This window comes from Eurosta solidaginis, unplaced genomic scaffold, assembly GCF_040869045.1.
Source record: "Eurosta solidaginis isolate ZX-2024a unplaced genomic scaffold, ASM4086904v1 ctg00001672.1, whole genome shotgun sequence".
Lineage (NCBI taxonomy): Eukaryota > Metazoa > Arthropoda > Insecta > Diptera > Tephritidae > Eurosta > Eurosta solidaginis.
Window position 1 is genome coordinate 29,313 of NW_027137227.1, and position 7,328 is coordinate 36,640.

The window sequence follows — 7,328 nt, forward strand, 5'->3', positions numbered from 1 at the left end:
AAAAGGGATAAGTATCCGTATCTATTGAACCAAGCAAGATAGAATCGATTTTATTTTTACAGATGGTAGTTTTTTATGTGAATATTAATCCACAAGCTGATCCAAGGTTCTATCGCTAACGGTTCAATTTCTACGTCAAAGTGGGTGGGGTTAACCGACTAAAAGGGATAAGTATCGATTTTGTTTTTGCATATGATAGGTTTTTATGTGTATATTAATCTACAAGCTGACCCAAGGTTCTATCTTTAACGGTTCAATTTCTACGTTATAGTGGGTGGGGTTAACCTACTAAAAGGGATAAGTGTCCATATCTATTGAACCAAGCAAGATAGAATCGATTTTATTTTTGCAGATGGTAGGTTTTTATGTGTGTATTAATCCACAAGCTGATCCAAGGTTCTATCGCTAACGGTTTTTATGTGTATATTAATCCACAAGCTAATACAAGGTTCTATCGCTTACGGTTCAATTTCTACGTCATACTGGGTGGGGTTAACCGACTAAAAGGAATAAGTATCCGTATCTATTGAACCAAGCAAGATAGAATCGATTTTGTTTTTGCAGATGATAGGTTTTTATGTGTATATTAATCCATAAGCTGATACAAGGCTCCATCTTTAATGGTTCAATTTCTACGTCATAGTGGGTGGGGTTAACCGACTAAAAGGGATAAGTATCCGTATCTATTGAACCCAGCAAGATAGAATCGATTTTGTTTTTGCAGATGATAGCTTTTTATGTGTATATTAATCCACAGGCTGATCCAAGGTTCTGTCGCTTACGGTTCAATTTCTACGTCATACTGGGTGGGGTTAACGGACTAAAAGGGATATGTGTCCATATCTATTGAACCAAGCAAGACAGAATCGATTTTATTTTTGCAGATGTTAGATTTTTATGTGTACATTAATCCGCAAGCTGACCTAAGGTTCTATCGCTAACGGTTCAATTCCTACGTTATAGTGGGTGGGTTTAACCGACTAAAAGGGATAAGTATTCGTATCTATTGAACCAAGCAAGATAGAATCGATTTTGTTTTTGCAGATGATAGGTTTTTATGTGTAAATTAATCCACAAGCTGATACAAGGCTCCATCTTTAATGGTTCAATTTCTACGTCATAGTGGGTGGGGTTAACCGACTAAAAGGGATAAGTATACATATCTATTGAACCAAGCAAGATAGAATCGAATTTATTTTTGCAGATGGTAGCTTTTTATGTGTATATTAATCCACAGGCTGATCCAAGGTTCTATCGCTTACGGTTCAATTTCTACGTCATACTGGGTGGGGTTAACGGACTAAAAGGGATATGTGTTCATATCTATTGAACCAAGCAAGACAGAATCGATTTTATTTTTGCAGATGTTAGATTTTTATGTGTACATTAATCCGCAAGCTGACCTAAGGTTCTATCGCTAACGGTTCAATTCCTACGTTATAGTGGGTGGGTTTAACCGACTAAAAGGGATAAGTATCCGTATCTATTGAACCAAGCAAGATAGAATCGATTTTGATTTTGCAGATGATAGGTTTTTATGTGTATATTAATCCACAAGCTGATCCAAGGCTCTATCTTCAATGGTTCAATTTCTACGTCAAAGTGGGTGGGGTTAACCGACTAAAAGGGATAAGTATACATATCTATTGAACCAAGCAAGATAGAATCGATTTTGTTTTTGAAGATGATAGGTTTTTATGTGTGTATTAATCCACAAGCTGATCCAAGGTTCTGTCGTTAACGGTTCAATTTCTACGTCAAAGTGGGTGGGGTTAACCGACTAAAAGGGATAAGTATCCATATCTATTGAACCAAGCAAGATAGAATCGATTTTGTTTTTGCAGATGATAGGCTTTTATGTGTAAATTAATCCGCAAGCTGATACAAGGCTCCGTATTTAATGGTTCAATTTCTACGTCATAGTGGGTGGGGTTAACCGACTAAAAGGGATAAGTATCCGTATCTATTGAACCCAGCAAGATAGAATCGATTTTGTTTTTGCAGATGATAGCTTTTTATGTGTATATTAATACACAGGCTGACCCAAGGTTATATCGCTTACGGTTCAATTTCTACGTCATACTGGGTGGGGTTAATGGACTAAAAGGGATATGTGTCCATATCTATTGAACCACGCAAGACAGAATCGATTTTATTTTTGCAGATGTTAGATTTTTATGTGTACATTAATCCGCAAGCTGACCTAAGGTTCTATCGCTAACGGTTCAATTCCTACGTTATAGTGTGTGGGTTTAACCGACTAAAAGGGATAAGTATCCGTATCTATTGAACCAAGCAAGATAGAATCGATTTTGTTTTTGCAGATGATAGGTTTTTATGTGTATATTAATCCACAAGCTGATCCAAGGCTCTATCTTTAATGGTTCAATTTCTAAGTCATAGTGGGTTGGGTTAACCGACTAAAAGGGATAAGTATCCATATCTATTGAACCAAGCAAGATTGAATCGATTATGTTTTTGAAGATGATAGGTTTTTATGTGTATATTAATCCACAAGCTAATACAAGGTTCTATCGTTAACGGTTCAATTTCTACGTCAAAGTGGATGGGGTTAACCGACTAAAAGGGATAAGTGTCCATATCTATTGTGGGTGGGGTTAACCGACTAAAAGGGATAAATGTCCATATCTATTGAACCAAGCAAGGTAGAATCGATTTTGTTTTTGAAGATGATAGGTTTTTATGTGTATATTAATCCACAAGCTGATCCAAGGTTCTATCGTTAACGGTTCAATTTCTACGTCAAAGTGGGTGGGGTTAACCGACTAAAAGGGATAAGTATCCATATCTATTGAACCAAGCAAGATAGAATCGATTTTGTTTTTGCAGATGATAGGTTTTTATGTGTATATTAATCCACAAGCTGATCCAAGGCTCTATCTTTAATAGTTCAATTTCTACGTCAAAGTGGGTGGGGTTAACCGACTAAAAAGGATAAGTATCCATATCTATTGAACCAAACAAGATAGAATCGATTTTGTTTTTGCATATGATAGGCTTTTATGTGTATATTAATCCACAAGCTGATCCAAGGTTCTACCGTTAACGGTTCAATATCTACGTCAAAGTGGATGGGGTTAACCGACTATAAGGGATAAGTGTCCATATCTATTGTGGGTCGGGTTAACCGACTAAAAGGGATAAGTGTCCATATATATTGAACCAAGCAAGATAGAATCGATTTTGTTTTTGCAGATGATAGGTTTTTATGTGTATATTAATCCACAGGCTGTTCCAAGGCTCTATCTTTAATGGTTCAATTTCTACGTCACAGTGGGTTGGGTTAACCGACTAAAAGGGATAAGTATCCATATCTATTGAACCAAGCAAGATAGAATCGATTTTGTTTTTGAAGATGATAGGTTTTTATGTGTATATTAATCCACAAGCTGATACAAGGTTCTATCGTTAACGGTTCAATTTCTACGTCAAAGTGGATGGGGTTAACCGACTAAAAGGGATAAGTGTCCATATCTATTGTGGGTGGGGTTAACCGACTAAAAGGGATAAATGTCCATATATATTGAACCAAGCAAGATAGAATCGATTTTGTTTTTGCAGATGATAGGTTTTTATGTGTATATTAATCCACAAGCTGATCCAAGGCTCTATCTTTAATGGTTCAATTTCTAAGTCATAGTGGGATGGGTTAACCGACTAAAAGGGATAAGTATCCATATCTATTGAACCAAGCAAGATTGAATCGATTATGTTTTTGAAGATGATAGGTTTTTATGTGTATATTAATCCACAAGCTAATACAAGGTTCTATCGTTAACGGTTCAATTTCTACGTCAAAGTGGATGGGGTTAACCGACTAAAAGGGATAAGTGTCCATATCTATTGTGGGTGGGGTTAACCGACTAAAAGGGATAAATGTCCATATCTATTGAACCAAGCAAGGTAGAATCGATTTTGTTTTTGAAGATGATAGGTTTTTATGTGTATATTAATCCACAAGCTGATCCAAGGTTCTATCGTTAACGGTTCAATTTCTACGTCAAAGTGGGTGGGGTTAACCGACTAAAAGGGATAAGTATCCATATCTATTGAACCAAGCAAGATAGAATCGATTTTGTTTTTGCAGATGATAGGTTTTTATGTGTATATTAATCTACAAGCTGATCCAAGGCTCTATCTTTAATAGTTCAATTTCTACGTCAAAGTGGGTGGGGTTAACCGACTAAAAAGGATAAGTATCCATATCTATTGAACCAAGCAAGATAGAATCGATTTTGTTTTTGCATATGATAGGTTTTTATGTGTATATTAATCCACAAGCTGATCCAAGGTTCTATCGTTAACGGTTCAATATCTACGTCAAAGTGGATGGGGTTAACCGACTATAAGGGATAAGTGTCCATATCTATTGTGGGTCGGGTTAACCGACTAAAAGGGATAAGTGTCCATATATATTGAACGAAGCAAGATAGAATCGATTTTGTTTTTGCAGATGATAGGCTTTTATGTGTATATTAATCCACAGGCTGATCCAAGGCTCTATCTTTAATGGTCCAATTTCTACATCACAGTGGGTTGGGTTAACCGACTAAAAGGGATAAGTATCCATATCTATTGAACCAAGCAAGATAGAATCGATTTTGTTTTTGAAGATGATAGGTTTTTATGTGTATATTAATCCACAAGCTGATACAAGGTTCTATCGTTAACGGTTCAATTTCTACGTCAAAGTGGATGGGGTTAACCGACTAAAAGGGATAAGTGTCCATAACTATTGTGGGTGGGGTTAACCGACTAAAAGGGATAAATGTCCATATATATTGAACCAAGCAAGATAGAATCGATTTTGTTTTTGCAGATGATAGGTTTTTATGTGTACATTAATCCACAAGCTGATCCAAGGCTCTATCTTTAATGGTTCAATTTCTAAGTCATAGTGGGTTGGGTTAACCGACTAACAGGGATAAGTATCCATATCTATTGAACCAAGCAAGATTGAATCGATTATGTTTTTGAAGATGATAGGTTTTTATGTGTATATTAATCCACAAGCTAATACAAGGTTCTATCGTTAACGGTTCAATTTCTACGTCAAAGTGGATGGGGTTAACCGACTAAAAGGGATCAGTGTCCATATCTATTGTGGGTGGGGTTAACCGACTAAAAGGGATAAATGTCCATATCTATTGAACCAAGCAAGGTAGAATCGATTTTGTTTTTGAAGATGATAGGTTTTTATGTGTATATTAATCCGCAATCTGATCCAAGGTTCTATCGTTAACGGTTCAATTTCTACGTCAAAGTGGATGGGGTTAACCGACTAAAAGGGATAAGTGTCCATATCTATTGAACCAAGCGAGCTAGAATCGATTTTGTTTTTGCAGATGATATATTTTTATGTGTATATTAATCCACAAGCTGATCCAAGGCTCTATATTTAATGGTTCAATTTCTACGTCATAGTGGGTTGGGTTAACCGACTAAAAGAGATAAGTATCCATATCTATTGAACCAAGCAAGATAAAATCGATTTTATTTTTGCAGATGGTAGTTTTTTATGTGAATATTAATCCACAAGCTGATCCAAGGTTCTATCGCTAGCGGTTCAATTTCTACGTCATACTGGGTGGGGTTAACCGACTAAAAGGGATAAGTGTCCATATCTATTGAACAAAGCAAGATATAATCGATTTTATTTTTACAGATGGTAGTTTTTTATGTGAATATTAATCCACAAGCTGATCCAAGGTTCTATCGCTAACGGTTCAATTTCTACGTCAAAGTGGGTGGGGTTAACCGACTAAAAGGGATAAGTATCGATTTTGTTTTTGCATATGATAGGTTTTTGTGTTTTTTTATTAATCCACAAGCCGATCCAAGGTTCTATCGTTAACGGTTCAATTTCTTCGTTATAGTGGGTGGGGATAACCGACTAAAAGGGATAAGTGTCCATATCTATTGAACCAAGCAAGATAGAATCGATTTTGTTTTTGCAGATGATAGGTTTTTATGTGTGTATTAATCCACAAGCTGATACAAGGTTCTATCGTTAACGGTTAAATTTCTACGTCAAAGTGGATGGGGTTAACCGACTAAAAGGGATAAGTGTCCATATCTATTGAACCAAGCAAGGTAGGATCGATTTTATTTTTGCAGATGGTAGGTTTTTATGTGTGTATTAATCCACAAGCTTATACAAGGTTCTATCGTTAACGGTTCAATTTCTACGTCAAAGTGGATGGGGTTAACCGACTAAAAGGGATAAGTGTCCATATCTATTGAACCAAGCAAGATAGAATCGATTTTGTTTTTGCAGATGATAGGTTTTTATGTGTGTATTAATCCACAAGCTTATACAAGGTTCTATCGTTAACGGTTCAATTTCTACGTCAAAGTGGATGGGGTTAACCGACTAAAAGGGATAAGTGTCCATATCTATTGAACCAAGCAAGATAGAATCGATTTTGTTTTTGCAGATGATAGGTTTTTATGTGTATATTAATTCAGAAGCTGATCCAAGGCTCTATCGTTAACGGTTCAATTTCTACGTCAAAGTGGATGGGGTTAACCGATTAAAAGGGATAAGTGTCCATATCTATTGAAGCAAGAAAGATAGAATCGATTTTATTTTTGCAGATGGTAGGTTTTTATGTGTATATTAACCCACAAGCTGATACAAGGTTCTATCTTTAATGGTTCAATTTCTACGTCATAGTTGGTGTGGTTAACCGACTAAAAGGGGTAAATAAACATATCTATTGAACCAAGCAAGATAGAATCGAATTTATTTTTGCTGATGGTAGGCTTTTATGTTTATATTAATCCACAAGCTGATCCAAGGTTCTATCGCTAACGGTTCAATTTCTATGTAATACTGGGTGGTGTTAACCGACTAAAAGGGATAAGTGTCCATATCTATTGAACCAAGCAAGACAGAATCGATTTTATTTTTGCAGATGGTAGGTTTTTATGTGTATATTAATCCACAAGCTGATCCAAGGTTCTATCGCTAACGGTTCAATTTCTATGTAATACTGGGTGGTGTTAACCGACTAAAAGGGATAAGTGTCCATATCTATTGAACCAAGCAAGATAGAATCGATTTTGTTTTTGCAGATGATAGGTTTTTATGTGTGTATTAATCCACAAGCTTATACAAGGTTCTATCGTTAACGGTTCAATTTCTACGTCAAAGTGGATGGGGTTAACCGATTAAAAGGGATAAGTGTCCATATCTATTGAAGCAAGAAAGATAGAATCGATTTTATTTTTGCAGATGGTAGGTTTTTATGTGTATATTAATCCACAAGCTGATACAAGGTTCTATCTTTAATGGTTCAATTTCT